This window comes from Danio rerio, chromosome 7 (assembly GCF_052040795.2).
Source record: "Danio rerio strain M-AB ecotype USA chromosome 7, GRCz13ab, whole genome shotgun sequence".
In the NCBI taxonomy this organism is placed as follows: Eukaryota; Metazoa; Chordata; class Actinopteri; order Cypriniformes; family Danionidae; genus Danio; species Danio rerio.
In genome coordinates, this window is record NC_141027.1 from 50,949,753 (window position 1) to 50,968,139 (window position 18,387).

General features: G+C 37.2%; 1 protein-coding gene across 2 annotated transcripts in view; it reads left to right on the forward strand.

The window, feature by feature from the left end:
• Nucleotides 1–18,387, forward strand: part of lrrc4cb (leucine rich repeat containing 4C, genome duplicate b) — a 97,079-nt gene that overhangs the window by 20,679 nt on the left and 58,013 nt on the right. Inside the window, exon 1 of one of the 2 annotated variants that reach the window (XM_087261835.1) lies at nt 312–462. The exons of the other annotated variant lie outside the window; for it this stretch is intronic. The gene's annotated coding sequence lies outside the window, so the exon portion shown is untranslated. Of the gene's footprint in view, nt 1–311; nt 463–18,387 lie in introns of those variants that run through there. 2 annotated transcript variants of the gene reach the window in all.

Genomic DNA, 18,387 nt, shown 5'->3' on the forward strand with positions numbered 1-18,387 from the left:
ACTGCGGTGCTGGATGTGGGCAAGATTTGAAGAGCACGGCGGTTTATGGCAGTGCCTTTTAAGGGCGCATCTCGATCAGTGAAGCCTACCAAGTACTACTAACTCTCCTGGATTTTACCCAAAGGGAGGCTGATGAAAACCCATGTGGTTTAGACATTTCCTTCCCGGATGTGGATCTTAGACTTTTGTGCGTCCATCAAAATATATCAGCGGTGTTAGATTTATTCTTTTTTTTTTTCTTACAGATTTTGTAAAAGATTTGTTCTCTTCCAGCCCCCCTCCCCCTTTTTTTGCACCTGCTTTGCTTTGTCAAAGCTCACCGAGCGCTTTAGAGCGCGCTGCTCTTACTTGCATCTCCGTACATCGTGCATGGATTCTACATGAACTGGGTTTTGTAAGGGCTGCAGTGATGCTCCCATTTACTGATTTCGCCTCACAGCATGCGTTTCCTGACAGAAATGGGTAAGGAACCGTAGCCTAATCTAACCGTTCTGTGCAAATCTGTTTCAAAGCGAATCTATTTTCTCAGCAAGTTAGCGCTGAATTGATGCATTTGATGTATATGTTTTTAAATATCTATCTATCTATCTATCTATCTATCTATCTATCTATCTATCTATCTATCTATCTATCTATCTATCTATCTATCTATCTATCTATCTATCTATCTCTGCCTGCTTGCCTGTCTGTGCTGCAGAGGGATATTTGCATTATTTCTATAGCTGTGGTGTGGTAGATTGTCGTTTATTTATTCAGCTGTCTTTTTGCTTTCCCTGCTGCTCTACTTACCATTACTTTTGCTAGAATATGGCGTTGGGTCATTCATATTCTGTTCACATGTGCATTGCTATGCTCTAAAGAGACAAGGGGAAAGAGGCAGTGTATCCATGATGGTCGACACAACTGTTTCTCATTGCTTCTAATAGACCCCGGTGACTTTTAAAGCTTCCTGAATACTGCACAAGGAAAGGTTATTAGTTAACACATTGCATCATAACTCGTTTTATAATTAATTTGCGATTAGGAAAAGAACTCCCGGTGGCTTGGGAAGGCTGGCAGTTCACCCGGGTGCTAATCTGCATTTAACATTCAACCCTCACAAGATTTCAGAAGTTCCCTAGGTAGAGAGGTGCTGTAATGGACACTATAAGAAGTCTGATTCATTGGAAAAGCTTCTGAGCCATGTATTGGTTTTTGAGGGAGCTTACGTAATTTATGATGGATGATTCATGGGTTCGTGGGCTGTTGCTTCACCAGTGGTGGTTGAGGATTGAGGAGCTGTCTTTTTTGGGAAGGTGCTGAAAACCAGTCCTGTTTATGGCTGAAAAAACATCATGAATGCTATAAAAATAGATTTAGTGGGTATCAGTAGCAATAAACTGTGTAATTATGATATTCTAAGTGAAACAAATGATCTACTATAAATCTACACTCTTAAAATGCATAGTTGTTTTAAACCCAATTTTGGGACAAATCCAAAAGCTGGGTTAAAATTTAAGGTCACGCTTTATTTCGATGGCCCGTTTGTTGAATTTAAGTTACATTGCATCTGCATGCCAACTAATTCTCATTAGACTATAAGTAGACTATTAGGTTGGGGTTAAGGGTTAGGGTTACTGTAAGTTGACATGTACTTGCAAACTTTCTTATAGTCAGTTAAATGTCTATTGAAGGAGCAGCATCAACAGATATTAAGCAGACAGTCTACTAATACTCAAATGGACCATCAAATTAAAGTGTTACCAAATTTAATTCCAAAAAAAAAAAATGTTACTGTTCATATTTGACACAAAGTTGAGTTAAAACAGAGTTTCTAGTGTGTACATTTGTGACAAAAATCACAGATCATTTTGGTCAATAAAATTAGAAAGGACACTGCAGTAAAGTTCCAACTTAAAATAACTTGGTGTTGTTGTTTTGTTGACCAAAACTAATTTAGTAATTATGTAAAATATAAACTTTTTTTAAAATTTACTATTAGGTTTTTAACCTAAAACATGGGTTTATTATATTTTCAAACAACCCAGTATTTTTATAGCAAAGTATTAGCTAATATTGTAGTATAATGTAGTTGTGTTCAGTCAAAGTAGTCGTCAATAAAAGGGCTAATACATGTTTTATGTTTTAATGGATGCCTTCAATACACATTTTCCTCCAAGCACTGCTTGGCTTAAGTTCTTAAGAAGAAAGAATTACAATAATAACAAAACAGCAATAATATTTGACAAGCTAATGCCTGTAGATATAATAAAGATTCTCTGCGTTAGATACATATACTAGATGGATTTAACTTGCCTTTCACTGCAAATAATCCATGACAGATGTTCTGAGCATTTTCAGTCCACTGTGGACCATAATCATCTTAGCCAGCTTAAATGAAAGCATCAAATAGCTCAATTACAGTGTTTTAGAGAAAATGAATTCTCTAAAATTAAAAGTGTGATTAAAATCAAACATCCATTGGGGTCACTGTTTGAAAAAAAAAATCATATTAATTTGCAGTTTGCAATAATGGAGTAAGACCAGTAAAATATCGCCATGAACAAACCTTCCTTTTGAGAAACCTTACTCTTTTCTAAGACCGTGACTTGAAATTAATTCTTAGGCTGGACATTCTTAATCCCCAAGCTCTGTTTTGATTGATGATACATCACAAGTAGTTCAAAGAAACAAGGTTCAGTGTGTAATGCAGGCACTGGTGTGCTGTCATGAGGATGAGTGTTAATGTATTGAATGTGTGTGCTGAGCCAAAAAAATGCCAGATACCATTCAGTTCCCCCAAGGCACGAAGATGCCTGTAAACGAGAGCATTTAGCCAATATCACACCCATTAACCTCAGTAATCTCTGCCATTTAGAGAAAAATGAAGCAGTTGAAATGCTTCTGCTCAACCTGATGCTTCATAAAGACCATCTCTAATGTGGGTCAGGCTGTGCAAAATTAAAAAGTTTAATGACATAGACTGAAGGGATCGTGCGGACTTGCTTCTTCTAAAACTGCAGAAGTTGCTAAAACGAGAAGGATTGTGCTCCAGCACATTTGCAAATGCAATTTATTCTCTTATTGCCTCAGTGTTAATGCAGTGAGGCGAATGAATGACCGCACTGCTGGTGTACTGTTCTCGGGTCAGAGGAAGTGCTGTTAGACAAGACATAATCCAGCCAGCAGCGTGTGCCAAACACACAGCCACACTGGCGTTCTCTTTAAAAATGGTGTTTTATTAATCGTGCGGCGTTCCTGTTGCTTTGTCCCAGCTGAATTTCAAGTAACAATAGTACAATGATGGAATTTTAAGTGGGATAATGTCGTACATCCTCTTTAGCTAAAATGTTTGACCTTTGGACCATTACTGTAGAATCGATAGCTCTTGTTAGATGCGTTCATGCTTGTGTCAACCATGGCTAAATCTACAAGAACAAACGTCTCATTCCCATTTTGTGGTTACTGATCATATGTGCTTTGTCTTTTAAAAACAAAATCTGTACACCATCATAAATTAAGAAAAGCATCAAATATTCAGAAAAAAAACACTTTTAATAATATGCAGATAGCATTTTAACCCTAATTTTAGCAACTTAGCTTCATATGGTGCTATTTATTTTATATGAAATTAGGATTTTTATCTATGACTTGTGAGACTTGTTGGACATTTTCATTAAAAAGTGGTGTCACACAAAGGGTGATACTTAACAATTTTAAAGTGGTTCCAAAAAAAGAGACTTAACTGGTGCACATTATGGGCATCGAAGTTCAGTCAAATGGTCTTGAATGGAGTCTTTTAACTAATTCAAGTTTTTTTGTTGAATTGGCAATTTAAAATTTGCATTTACTTTACCACAGAACATGGCTTTCAGTAACAAAAAGGCATGGGCGTAAGTCCCGAGGGATGTATATTGATTTATTATTTATTTATTTTAAATCTATTGTGAAAATATAAGTATGTATACTTAAAATAGTTGTGTAAGTAGAACAAAAACAAATGCAAAAATGCATTTCGAAACAACTGTGTTCCCCCTCCCCTTCCTCACAGTGCTTTGGCCAACTGCCTGCTTTCCTAGTAAAGTCTGGTCCGGATACATGGCCGGCCGGAAGTGCCATATGCACATTAATATAGCAGCATATTTTATGACACTTTATAACAATAATTAATAAACGTCTTTCGGATGAGACGTTAAACTGAGATCCTGACTCTCTGTGGTCATTAAAAATCCCATGGCACTTCTTGTAAAGAGTAGGGGTGTATCCCTGGTGTCCTGGCCAGATTCCCTCTCCGCCCTTATCCATCATGGCCTCCCAATCATCCCCATCTACTGAATTGGCTTTATCACTGTCTCTCCACTCCACCTAGAGCTGGTGTGTGGTGAGCACTCTGGCGCTGTTGTCCTGTGGCTGCCGTCGCATAATCCAAGTGAATGCTGCACACTGGTGGTGTGGAGAGACACCCCCCCCCCCCCCCCCCCCAAAGATTGAGAAGCACTTTGGGTGTGTGGCCATACATGATAAATGTGCTATATAAATACCCACATTATGCTACATGAAATAAAGTGTATCTTTTATGTAGTAATAATATAATAATAATAATATAATAATAATATCTTTTATGTAGATCATGCAGACTCCTTCATAAATTAGTTGTGGCAAAAATGTTGATTACCGATGTCATAAATCTGCTATATTAGCAATTAAAATATCACTCATCTAGTTAACGTTAGCTTGTTTACAATAGCTTGTTGAGTATTGCACTGGAACTAAACACGCCAAAGCCATTTCCCATCCATTATTTTATTTCTGACAACTGGCATAATGTTAACTTAGCATTAATGGCCACAGTTACCATATTGTTCAGCATTTACCAAAAGTCCACTGTGCTAAAAAAAAAAAATAAATAAATAAAATAACCCCTCTGTATTTTTTGTATAATAAAATCTTCTGTTTTTAAAAGTCAATTGAAGCTGCATTTGTTTTTGTTTTTCATATTGTGACGCAGTTCCTAGAGAAGCAGAATATTAAATGAGCAAACAGTAGGCATGGTTTGTTTTATTTACCATTGGCTAAATGGATGTAGTGAAGTAGGCATTTCATTCAGAAAGACCAGGAAAAGGGGTTTTAGAAGAGTTATTACAACCTAACAGATGATGCTCACCATTCCTGTTTTTTGTCAAAACTGTGGTTAAATATGTTAGCTACGATCAATACCTCAAAATCCCATAATCTGAGAATAAAACTAAAAAACAATCAGGAACTGCATTTTCAGATTTCAATTAAAGATTAAAGGGGCAAACTATTTATTTTTCTTAAGGACATGCACGGATAAATTGTTTACTACAAAACTAGCAATGTGAGCTAACAAAACCATATGGTTAGTTTGGATTCTTAAGGGACTTTAATTAGGGTCATAATTTTAAATAAAATGTTAAAAACTTTTTGGAATTCCTTGTTTTTATTGTATATGACAAGCATGTCAAATCAAGCGAAACATTAATGAGAAAAGACCCATCTCTCACCAGCTTTCTTTGCTGTCTCTGACTGACCAACTGACCCACAGATCCCTTCCCTAAACAATAATAATGATAGAAGCGAAGTTTTTCACTGTGGGGACATATCGTTTAGTAAAATGTTACTTTATTATTTGTGTCCCCTTTAAAATTGCTCAAGAGAAATGTTATATTTATTGTCCTCTCCTACCAGTAAATTAAATTACACCTATGCAAACAGGTATCAAGTTCCTATGTTTTTAAAAATATATGGATGAAAAAAAAAGATTGTCATTTAGTAAAATAACCACTTGTAAAAAGACTTTACAGTTTATATATATATATATATATATATATATATATATATATATATATATTAGGGCAATGTGGGGGCGAAGTAGGTAGCCATTCGGTAGGCCATTCGCTGCAAACAAAAAAAAAAAAACGTGCTGGATAAGTTGGTGGTTCATTCCACTGTGGCGACCCTAGATTAATAAAAGGACTAAGCCGAAAAGGAAATAAATTAATATAGTTTTTTAACCCATAAGCATAATTTATTGAACTATGCCTGAGACAGTCACAATATAGGACAGTATAACTTTTTAAAAAATCTACACACACCCTTACAGCTGCTTTCTATAACAAGAGGTGCATGAAAGACAAAATAAATGTTTAACCATTTACTGGATTTTTAAATGATGTTAATACTACTTTTGTGCTGAAAAAATGAAATAATAGGCATCACGATGAGGCAGTGGGTAGCGTGATCAGCTCACGATCGTCAGTTGGCATTTCTGTGTGAAGTTTGCATGTTCTCCCCATATTCACGTGGGTTTCTTCCGGGTGCTCCAGTTTCCCCCACAGTCCATACACATGTGGTACAGGTGAATTAAATAAACTAAATTAGCTGTAGTGTATGTGTGTGAATGCAAGAGTGGGTGTTTCCCAGTGTTGGCATCCGCTGCGTAAAACATATGCTGGATATGTTGGCAGTTCATTCTGCTGTGGCAACCCCAGACTAATAATGGAACTAAGGCAAAACGAAAATGAATGAATGAATAAATAAAACAATCACTGTTGTAGAAATATTGCAAACAAGACTAAGGCACAAGCTTGTAAAGCTTTGCTTATCCTGTAACTTTTAACAATCCTCGTATCTGATCTAGTGCCCAGGAAGACTGAGCTGCGAAAAACCCTCTGGTTTTATGTGTTTTATTCAGGCTTTATGTTTATGTTTAATAAGGTCTCTTGTGGCAGATTCTTGCTGATGATAATTCTGGAATCACCAAGGGCTGTTGCTGGGTCATGTGGCCTCTGTGAACGCCTGTTCACATTACTCTTCTGCGAATTTGTACTGGAGCGAAGATACCGTGGTTTATTACCTGCAGTATGTTGGTTGTCACAGTAGATCTCCCTTAACAATTTAGACCGCGCCGAGGTGAATGTGCTCCTGGAATGGCCTAACCTGGTTTCCTTGCTCATTGCCTACTTGCCTGCAGAGCAATATTGGGGTCACGGGTTCAAATCCCTCTCGGAGCCATAGCAAAATTCATCAAGCGTGAACATAATGAGCTACCCTGCATAGTGACACAAGCTAACAATTAGATCCATCCAAAACAGCTTCATTTATAGACCCGCGGAGCTGTGTGAACTGATATTGATGTTTTTAGCTTGAACACATTTGAGATTCTTTACCGTCTGTGACGGTGCAATGAATCAGTTGTTGATGTGGATATCAGTCAGTGATTTATAATTAGTCTGCCTGTGGCCATCGCAACGTGAAAGCGAATTACGTAAGCAAAAGATAGGTCTTGGGGAACAGGATGCAGCCCAAATGGCTTCAGATGAATGATGGAACGAACAAGCTGCACTGGTTTTAGTTCTGCAGCAGATGTCTAATGCCATACGCGGATGAAAAAAGGAGACATTTGGTGCACTGGAGAGAAGCCAGGGTGTTGCATGGGAATGGAGAGGTTAGGGTTTGTGCGCATCAACTCATATGGAGATATGTGCATTGAGCAGCTTATTAAGCAAACCTCTCATTTCAATGAAAATTGACTCTCGTGCCCTCAGGCCTCGCTAACTGTAATAAATGTCTATGCATTCGAAATACTCAGCCTTCAGTCGTAGAGATTGTGCCGTCACACAATAGTGACAGCCTCCGTGTGTTGGTTGTTAATTCAGAAATCCTATGTCAACACTATATCCTACAGACGAGCCAAATGGCATAAATTGTACTGTTGAGTGAGATTAGTCATTGGAGACAGAGAGGGAGGTGTTCTCAGCTCAGCTCAGCTTATAAATATCACGTTGCCTTGATTGCACTGTATGTTTGTCATCACCGCCGTGAAAGGCGCAGTACAAATCTGGGTTGCTCATTATATCGGAACCCCTTTTTCAAACAGCCACCCTCCCCTCCCCCTAGAGGTTGTCTTCTCCCACTCTCAGCATATTTCGGATATGGGAGAGGAACTTGAAGGCAGTTGGCTTTTTCAAGCCTCTCAGATCTGTTGGCCTGGATTCACAAACAGAAGTGTGTCAAAGAGATCCATGTCTTTGAGGCTGATAAATCACAGACTTCCTAGAGTACACAGTGTTGTGACAGGGTCCGGGGTCGAAACTGTTCCACAATAAAAACATTTGCCAACCAACATACTTTCCTAATATGATGGCAGTGGCAGATATAGATCAAAACAGCTTGGCATCTCAGCAGACACTTCATTGAGCCAGTGTCTGTTGAGAAATGAGTGCCGTAAAAAAATTAAATAAAAGCATTCTGTGTCAGTGTGACACATTTGATTTAGGTGATAATATTGCCATTTCAGCATCCTATAAATTTGCCCGAAGGATTATAAATCTTTAAACTTCAAAGCCTTTAAATTGTGTTTTAAAAGGTTCAAACTATTTTTTTGGCAAATGAAAATGATTTTAGTTTTATTTCATTTTCATGGGCTCAATACCCAGTGGAGGTTTTTCTCTCCTCAAAATACAAAGATCTCTGAATCATTAGTTTCATGTCTGCACTGTAAAACCCAACAGTCAATTTTATCAAATCAAATGAGTGTAGTTAACTCAAAATACTCATTTGAAAAGAGTTTTGAACTCAATGTTGGTTTTCTCAAACAGTTTGAGTTTCAAAGTACTCGGTTGGTTTGAGTTCTCTTCTTTTATTAGGATTTACTTTATTGCTCAAATTGTTTCGTTTACTCAAATGTATTAAGTTCACAGTACTCATTAGGATTAGTTTTTGAACTTAAATGGTTTGTAGCTATCAGTTTCCTCAAATGGTTTGGGTTACCTTAACTTATTGGGTTTTACAGTGTGCCAGATTCATTTATTTTCATATTTAAGAATGGGAAATCTCACTCACTTTCCATCGACTTAGTATTTGCTTTATAATTCTTCCTGAGAGATACTAAGCCCTGAGAGTGCATTAACACGTGAATCCTTTTTTGCTGGGAAACACCCCCCACACATTTTTTCATTCATACACAAACTCATACACTACAGGCAATTTAGTTTCACCTGTACTGCATGTCTTCGAACTGTGTGGAAAAACCAAAGCACAGGAAGAACATGCAAAATACACGCAGAAATTCCTCCTGGATTCCAAATATTTCCAAAATTAAATACACACATCAAAAAGCAAATAAAAACACTAAATATTTAGACCAGTAAGGCGCAGTGGGTAGCAATGTCGCCTCACAGCAAGAAGGTCACTGGTTCGAGCCCTCGCTGGGTCAGTTGGTATTTTTGTGTGAAGTTTGCAAGTTCTCCCTGGGTTTGCATGGGTTTCCTCCAGGTGCTCCAGTTTCCCCCACAGTCCAAAGACTTGCACTATAGGTAAATTGAGTAAGCTAAATTGGCTGTAGTGTGTGTGTGCGCATGTGAGAATGAAAGGTGTTTCCCAGTACTGGGCTGCGGCTGAAAGGGCATCTGCTGTGTAATAACATATGCTGGATAAGTAGGCGGTATTTGGGCTTACCGATGGCCGGTAGCATCACAATGCTGAGCCAGCATCGCGATCCTCCACCCCGTCTCCTTCAAAGCAGCAACCCACTCACAAAAAATTCACACTTAGGCCGTTTACACTTGTACGTCTTAGTTTTAAAATGAAAATTAAAACCTCAGAAACTGTTGGTTGGTTCCTGTTGGTTGTGCACCTTTTTACCAACCAAGTTTGTCAACGCCATTATAACAACACAGATCTCTCTGCCTATTCATGCCAGAGTCCCGTGGAAAAAATGATTGACATGCTAAATTGTGTATAACTTATCTTTATTTATTTAGGATTTGGTTATGGGTTATAAAGCAAAGACGATGCGGGTCAGTTAGTTGAAACAGTAGGCTACAAATAATTAATTCTTTATGAATTAATGAATAATTCCTAAATAATTCACCGCCGCCACCTACAATGACGATACTATCGTCCATTGCAATGTTTCACATTAGACATCGTACGATGCCAAATTGGTCGACTTCACCCAACCCTAGTTGGTGGTTCATTCCGCTGTGATGACTCCTGATTAATAAAAAGACTAAGCCAAAAAGAAAATAAATTAATTAATTTAGACAAGTATGGCCCTGGCCAATTTACTGACATACTTGTTTAAGAGCATCAATGAATTGATTTAGGGGAGTTACTGCGTTTTGCTAACAAGCAATAGATTATAATTGCAGCTTAGACTATGTTAAGGCTATTGAGCTGAACTATAATTGAGAATGTAGTTAGTTTGTAGTCATTTGGTAGATTTTAAAGGTGTGCCTTTATTGTTTTGTCTTTTAATGAAAGCAGCTTAAGATCTAGCATCTTATTTGGACGAGGATCCATTTTATAATTGTTCTTCTAAAATACTGCAAGAGCATCCTTGCATCAGAATCTACTTTATCCCAAGCTGCTCTAATGTGCAGTTTCTGTCACTAACTGTACAAATATTCCAGTTGTTTTATAAAAATTGGAAAATGGAAAGAATGGAGGTAATGTGCCGGGTCTCCTCCTAGAGCCACTCAGGGCCTTGAAACACACTGGATTTATGTGTGCCGGCATGCTTGCAGCTGAGTGCTTCAATTGGCCAGGCTTCATGCAGAGTCAATACTAATGACGGAGGAGACTACACGGCCACAGTCAGATTATAGCTTGGAGGCCCTCAGCTGCTTCTATTGTCATCTCAAGCAGGGAAAGTAATGGTTACCACTGTTTGCCTCCCCTGGTCTCTTTTGCATTGTCTGTGTTGTGCAGTCATTAAGGTTAATGACTAGGCGGATATATTTGTTTTGAGCAGTGAAAAGCATAGCTCACGGGAACATGTAGGTGTGCTGAATGAGTGTGTTTTCACACCGCGTTCCTCCACCAGAAGCTATTGCACGTCCCCTTCACTCGGGTTGCTGCTCGAATGCGCATGCAGCAGAAGCTCGCATTGTAATTCATGTTTTTTGTATGTGACAGCAGCGTGTCGGTGATGGATACCTCAGCAGAGGCGGCGCCTCAGACACATCTCATTCCCGTAAATGGATGCTGAGTGTCCAGCCGGATAATCCCCCTGCTGACAGAGGTGCAAACAAATGAGGGCGTTCCATACGTCGCTAAATTAATCAAGTAGATTGTCATCATCCAGCAGCCCATCTCATTTGAAGCCTTAAATACAGGCTTGGCTTCATCCACCACCAGTCAATAGAAGAAGAGATGTTTTCAGAGAGGAACAGTAGAAGGTGTGATAATGACAGTGGTTAGCGTTTCGCTAACGGAGCCTTCATCAATATTGAGCATGGTGGTTGATGAGTAAAACAGTCTCCCTTGTATTAATCGACCACGAGGGACCACTTAACTGAGCAAAACTGCCCACTTCCACACACTAAGGCATGTCAGTGCATTAGAGGAGCAAAGGCTCTTTGAGTGGATTGGCTGTGTAATGCAATCTGTATGCATGGGATGAGCACCATGCTAGCTGTGGCTCCTTCATTTATGCCCAACCAGGAGGGTCAGGCCGGTGCTGCCTTTTTCCTCAGTCTTTTTGTTTGCTCTATTTTTTGCCTTCTTGCATTCACCAAGTTTAATTTAAGCAGATGCACCAAGTTCTCATGGCAACACTGTATCTAGCAGATTCGCTGTGTCTGTATAGTGACACACATCAACATCGATTGATTCCTTTGAATGCAGCTAAAACTCAGATGCACATTCAGGCAACCTATGAATCTAATGCCAGTAATGATTTTTTTTTTTTTTAGAGTAGAATCGTCTGCTAAATTGATTTCTTTTGATTTCTTTTATTTTGTATTTTAATTACTACGCATGGAAACTTAGCTAATGAATAATGAATGTGGTTCTGCACTGTATGTGCTCTGCCTTTTAATGCACCACTATCACTCTTTCCCTCAGTCTCCTGACTCTCTATTCGGCTTTATCTTCATCTGTCTCTTGAGCTCAGTTTAAGAGGAAGACAGAATGGATATGTCACATTAGCTTCCCGGAAAAATGTGGATTTAGGAGATATTGAAAGGATAGTGAAGTAAGGCTAATGACTCTTTTTGACTAACATAGGGTGTGTTCACACTTGGCAGGTTTGGTTCGATTAAAACAGACTCTGTTCATCCAACCCTGGGGTGCACCAAACAAGGGCTTCCAAAAGAAACCCTTGTGTGACTGAAACATGAATGCAACATACATGAACCAAAAGCATCTAAACGAAGCAAACCCAGGATTATATATCATTAGTTGCAACCATCATATGCAACGTAATATTGTTTTCATACAGGACTACTGTATCTTTTTACTAATATTTGTAATATTAAGGGTGAAGCAGTGGGTAGCGATGTCGCCTTACAGCAAGAAGGTGGCTTGTTCATGCCTCGGCAAGGTTAGTTGTCATTTCTATGTGGAGTTTGCATGTCCCCCCTGTGTTGGCATGGGTTTTCTCCGGGTGCTCTGGTTTCCCCCACAGTCCAAACCAACACATGCTCATTCTGAAAACGAAGTCCGATGGACGTTTTTGGAGACTCCGAATTATGTAACTGGAGGTGCGTATGGCTGCATTTTATTTATTTAAGTGAAAGCTACGGGGCGGTATGTTGCCGTTCCTTTTCGCGCTTACCAGCTGACCACTTACCTTAGTGTGGAGGGGTTTCCCGCTGCAACCAGTTTGTCCAGTTGGCTCGTCATGTACGCCGGCTGACTTAAGACGCAGAGAGGAGATGACCATGACGTTGACAACCACGTTTGAGTCCGGGGAAGAGCAGTTCCAGTGAGAATGTGATAAAATCCTAAAACATGGTAAAAATCAGACGAGGGCTTTCCTTTTTCTGGAATTGCTGGTTGGGTTTAGGGAGGTAAGCGGGTTGGTGGGTTAATCGATAAAATTGGCTGGGTTTAGGGAAGGAGGAGGGTGGGTCAGTCAATTGGCTGGTCGCCCAGTCTGCCATTCAGTCAGTCAGACGTTCGGTTGACATCAGCCTCTGCTGGGTTTACGCAAGAACATTGTGGGCGCGAAACGCACACGCGAGAGAAATTTGAGATGCGAAAGAGCACACACAGAGACCTCTCGTGGATTTTCAAAAACAAAAACTGCACAAATATGTACCCCCGGGACGTATTTCACTGTCTCCAGAAACGTCCACGTGACTACGGTTTCAGAATGAGCCTGGGTTGGTCCAAACACATGCGCTATATGCTTGTGAATGAGAGTGTATGGTTGTTTTCTCAGTTATGAGTTGCAGCTGGAAGGGCATCTGCTGTGCAGAACATTTGCTGTTGGCAGTTCATTCCGCTGTGGCGACCCCTGTGTAATAAAGGGACTAAGCCGAAAAGAAGATTAATGAACAAATGGAGTATTTAGCTTTTTGTTTCTCTGTAATTTTTTACAAGCTGTATTGTGTAAAGCACTATAGATTTGAAGGTGACTTGACTTAACTTGACAAGTGTGAACACATTCTTAGATTCATTAGGAAGTGTCACTCTAGGGAACTTTATGCTCCACTACTGAAACATCACACTTGTATTTCAAATCTATCACCTTTGAAAAAATTAGGCTTGATATAATTGGAGTAATGCCCATGGAACGCACTCATGCTCATCAAGGCCACATTTAAGTGATTAAAATACAGTCAAAACTGTAATATTGGTAAATGCTACATTGTACATTTAACCCCTCTAACACGTAGTAAAAGTGGTAACACGCTACTTTTAAAAATAAGTATTATTATTTGAGTTACTTTAACAAAAAATGTAATGAGAGTTACTTTTTACCTTGCTGAATTGGCTTTTTAAAAAATATGTTTCTGAATAAAAATGACCTTAGTCAGGTTGAATCGTTATTATAGTTTTATATATATATATATATATATATATATATATATATATATATATATATATATATATATATATATATATAACGATATTGGTTATATTCGAGTCAGGGGGGGTATCCAGATTCTTGTTATTTTGAACTCATCGAAGCAAAGAAGTGGATTGTTGTAAAGTATAGATTATGTGTAAGTAAAAATCTTGTCAACTGCAAGAAATACCACATTGAATAAATAATAATAAAAAAATAAAACGGATGCAAATCACTACACCTGCACTCTACCTCCAGCTTAACAACAAATGATTGACATCAGTTCATGTTCTCTAGGTAAAACGGTTATTTCGACTAAACAAAAAAAATGGTTACTGATTTTATTATTGAGGAGATGCAGCCACTGCCCACTGTAAAAAGGTTTTGTAATATAGTAAGATTTTTTTTCTCTATTTGGAAACGATTTACACATTTGGTAAGGCCACGTGAAGAATATATATAGCTCAAAGATTTATTTTGATTTGGGAAATTTTTATCGTCTTACTGTTCCTTTTGTTACTAAACATTTTAAAGGTTTAAAATCTATATTAAGAATACATTAAAGCCTTAATATGCATTATTTCATGTTAATACTTTTCATGCTTTCATTAATCTGTATATACAGCCTGAATAGCTCTGGGCTCAGAAAGTTCTCAAAATATAATTTTATCCTACATTTCTTAAAGGTAAATGAAGGTGTAGGTTATATACTGTAGGTGGTTGTTAAATGCAGAACTTCTCTATGAAAAAGTTAAAAAAAAAAAAAAACACCTTCAAGTTCTGAATGAGATCAAAGTTCAAACCTCAGCCAAGTAAGGAAAAGTAATGCAAAAGTAACTGAAAAATAATGTAACTCTAATATTTTATTTATGTTGGTTTTGGAGGGGGAGTAACTCAATATTGTAATGCAGTACTTTCAAAAGTAACTTTCCCCAACACTGATCATGACAAAGCAGATTTTTTTATTACTTATTTACTCCAGTCTTCTTCAGTGACATTTTTTTTAAAGTTATCAATCAAAAATGCTTGATTTTCTGCTCAAGAATCTTATCTACTATCAAAAGTTAAAAACAGTTTAAAAAACAGCATTAATTTGAAAAAATAACATTTTTCAGTCTTAATTGTCACTGTTCATCAATGCAATGCATCCTTGAAAAATATAATTTATTTCCTTGACAAAAAAAGTTAAATTATATTCTGTTTTGTACATATAATAACATTTGTATTTCTTTTGCAGAACACAAAATAAGATATTTTGAAAGTCTGTGCCATCTAAATCAACACTGGGCTGCAAAAACTTTTGTTGTATAAAGCAAAATAGGCCCTAAAAATATAAGTTCTATCAGTTATCTTTCATTGAATAAGGTCAGATAACCAATTGGGTTTAAAAATGAGTAAGATGACAGCATTTTTATTTTGAAAAACCCTTCTTCCCCCACAACTTTCAAATCTTGCACTCTTTTAAAGATTCAGAAGTTGCATCCTCAAGAAACGTTACAGCAGATTTGTTTAAATGTAACTAGAGTGACATTTCACTTATGAGACGCACTAGACAGCGGTAGTGAACATGTTGAAGCTCAGTCCTAATGACAGCTAAGTTTTTGGGACTCTCAAGGTCTTTGCACCTGCTCTCATCTCCTCAGAGTCAGGAAAGGGAGAAAGGGATGAACCACTTATCGAAACATACCGACTACAGGGATAAAAAATCAGGCATTTTAGGTAAAAGAGACTATTTTTATAGTCTAGCATGCATATTAACTGGTTTTCGTGTGATTTCAGCTATAACATTTATGGTAGCAGTGTTGTGAGATTTTATACCTGATTAGCAGTTTTTCGAGATTTTAGTCTTTTACCAGTCGAGTACAAAACTGCTCATGATAAATACTTTTTGTTGTTTAATCAATAATGTCCCAGAAGTATTTGTGGTTAATGATATTGTTGTCCTATCAAGCCAGTTAAGCCAGTTTACAAAGAGGGATTAAGACATTTTGTAAATGATTTTTGACCACTATGAAGCACCATACAATACTTTTTAGTACTCTAATTTGCATGCATTGTACATTTACAGCGTTTACAATACAATTATGTACAATTATATATTAACAAAGTAACCAAGTCAAATGCAGTTGCAGATTCAACTCACTGAGGGTGTTTCTGATATTAGTGTGTAAGTGTGTTGCTTTGACATTTTATGTTTCACGCATTGTTATCATTAAATATCACATCAACTGTATACCAGAATCAGAAAGAGCTTTATTGCCAGGTATGTTCACACATACGAGGACTTTGTTTTCATGACAGAAGCTTCTTCAGTGCAGCAGATTTACAGTGACAGGACAAAAAACAGATAATATATATATCTTTTAAAATTAAAAGTAAATAGTGAATGCAAATATACAAATTGACAAGTGTAAGTACAGGTGTATTACTATACACAAAGTTATATGGAGATGTCACTCCCGAAACACAGCAATCTGTACATGGATGTATTCTTCTAGCAGCATGAAAAACAAAGCTTATTCAAATTCAGAATGAATTACATACAGCAACGTTTACAAATTGAGCTTCCTTTATAATAAGAGCCCATTTCAGTTCATCACAACCTCACAAACTTCTGATACAATCTAACCATTAATGAATCTTCATCAGAATTCATAAGTTTTATTACCAAGGGGCCATGCAGACACAATTACTGTCCAAATAGGGCTTTAGCCAAAAAATAACACATGATTAGGTTTGATTATGAAAATATGCAAAACCATTGACAAAGAATGTTTATTGCTAAAAGTCAGCAGCCGTTTAAAGACTTTTTGCTCTGTATGAATAAACTTTTCCAGTTAACTATTGGAAAAAGTACATTTGGCAAAGTTAAATGAATAGTTCACCCATAATAATAATTTTGTTTTGTCATTATTTACACTCCCTTGTTGGAAAGCAGGAAACCTGTTTCCATTAACTTACATAGTATTTGTTTTTTCCGACTATATTGTCACCTTAGAATTATAACGTTCTATCTGCCATTTTTGTCAAAATTAAGGTATTGACATATTCTTATTAAATGACAACCTATTTACATTTTGGGATTTTTTTATTATAGGAAGTTGTTTACATTTTAAGACTTTTTATTTAAAAACAAATGTTACACACATATTGTTTGCTATGGAATGCAAAAACTTTGAAGCTCAATATCTCAAAATCATTCACTACGCAGATAGAATCTTATAATTCCAAGGTGACGAAATATCAGTTGTTAGTGGTTTCCAACATTGTTCAAAATATGTCCTTCTTTGTTTAAAAAATAAATAAATAAAAATTTAAACTGGTTTGGAACAATTCAACAGTGAGTAAATGATGGCAGAATATACATTTTGGTGAAAACTGCCCCTTTAGGGCCCTACCATACACCCGGCGCAAGGTGCGACTCGATTGTTGTTTGCTAGTTTCAGCTTGGTGCAAGAGTCGTTTTGATGTTTTCCGCCACGCTGTTTAAATAGCAAATGCATTTGCGCTCATATGTGCGCCCATATGTGTTCTAGTCTAAAAAAAGAAGGCGTCCTGAGGCACATTGCTAGCGCGTTGCCATTTTGAGGAACTATAATAGATTTTTCTATAGACCAGAACAAAACTGTTCTATTGTCCAGCGCAGAACGCGCTAGTTGTGCGCCTCGCTTACACACTGCTTAATACAGACAGGATGCAGAGCAATACGCAAATATCTTTACATATGAAAACAAATTTAAATATTAGGGACATATGTTAAGGATGTTAAGAATGTTAAGAATGTTAAGGACATAAATATAAAGGATTAAAGTATTACAAAACATATTGTTTTCTAGCCTACATAAATTTAAAAAAACAAACTTTCATGCCTTCATCTCGGGGGGCTTTTTTAGTTTATTCATAACAATTTACTTTTGCATAATGTTATTATTATTAGCAGTATTATTTATTATATGCATATTTATATTTGTTTTATTGAAAACAAGCTTAGATTTGCCCACCTGTCAGGTTTCAGACTATATGGGGCACGGCATGTGTATTTGGATATAACTCAGGTTTTTGAACACACTTCGTTGTTATTGTTCATTTATTTGCTGGAAATTAGAACTGAATTAAAAAATAGTTTTGAAACAAATCATTTATAGGATAATTGATTTCTTGTCACGTTAGCGTGATCAAAACAGGAACAAAAACGGGGAAAAAAGGGTGTGGATCCAAGTGCAGATTTTAATATTAATTAGTGCAGCAACAGTGAACAAAAATACAAAATCCAAAGAGCAAAGTAACAAAATAACAAACAAATAACAAAACAAGAAACTAAGACAGATTAAACATGACTAGACTTTAACAAGATACAAAAGCGAGATCAAGAACAACATACCAGAGATGACAAGATAGACAAACGACACCATGACAAACAGAGATGGAATGGTTGTATAAATAGTCCAGGAAATCAACGGTAAACAGACACAGCTGTGATGGCAGATCAGTATACATGGACCGGATGTAATGCGCGTGGTATGTATGGACTTGTAGTTTTTTTGGGCGCTGTAGTTTCTACTCAGTGTTCGTTGAACTACAGGTGG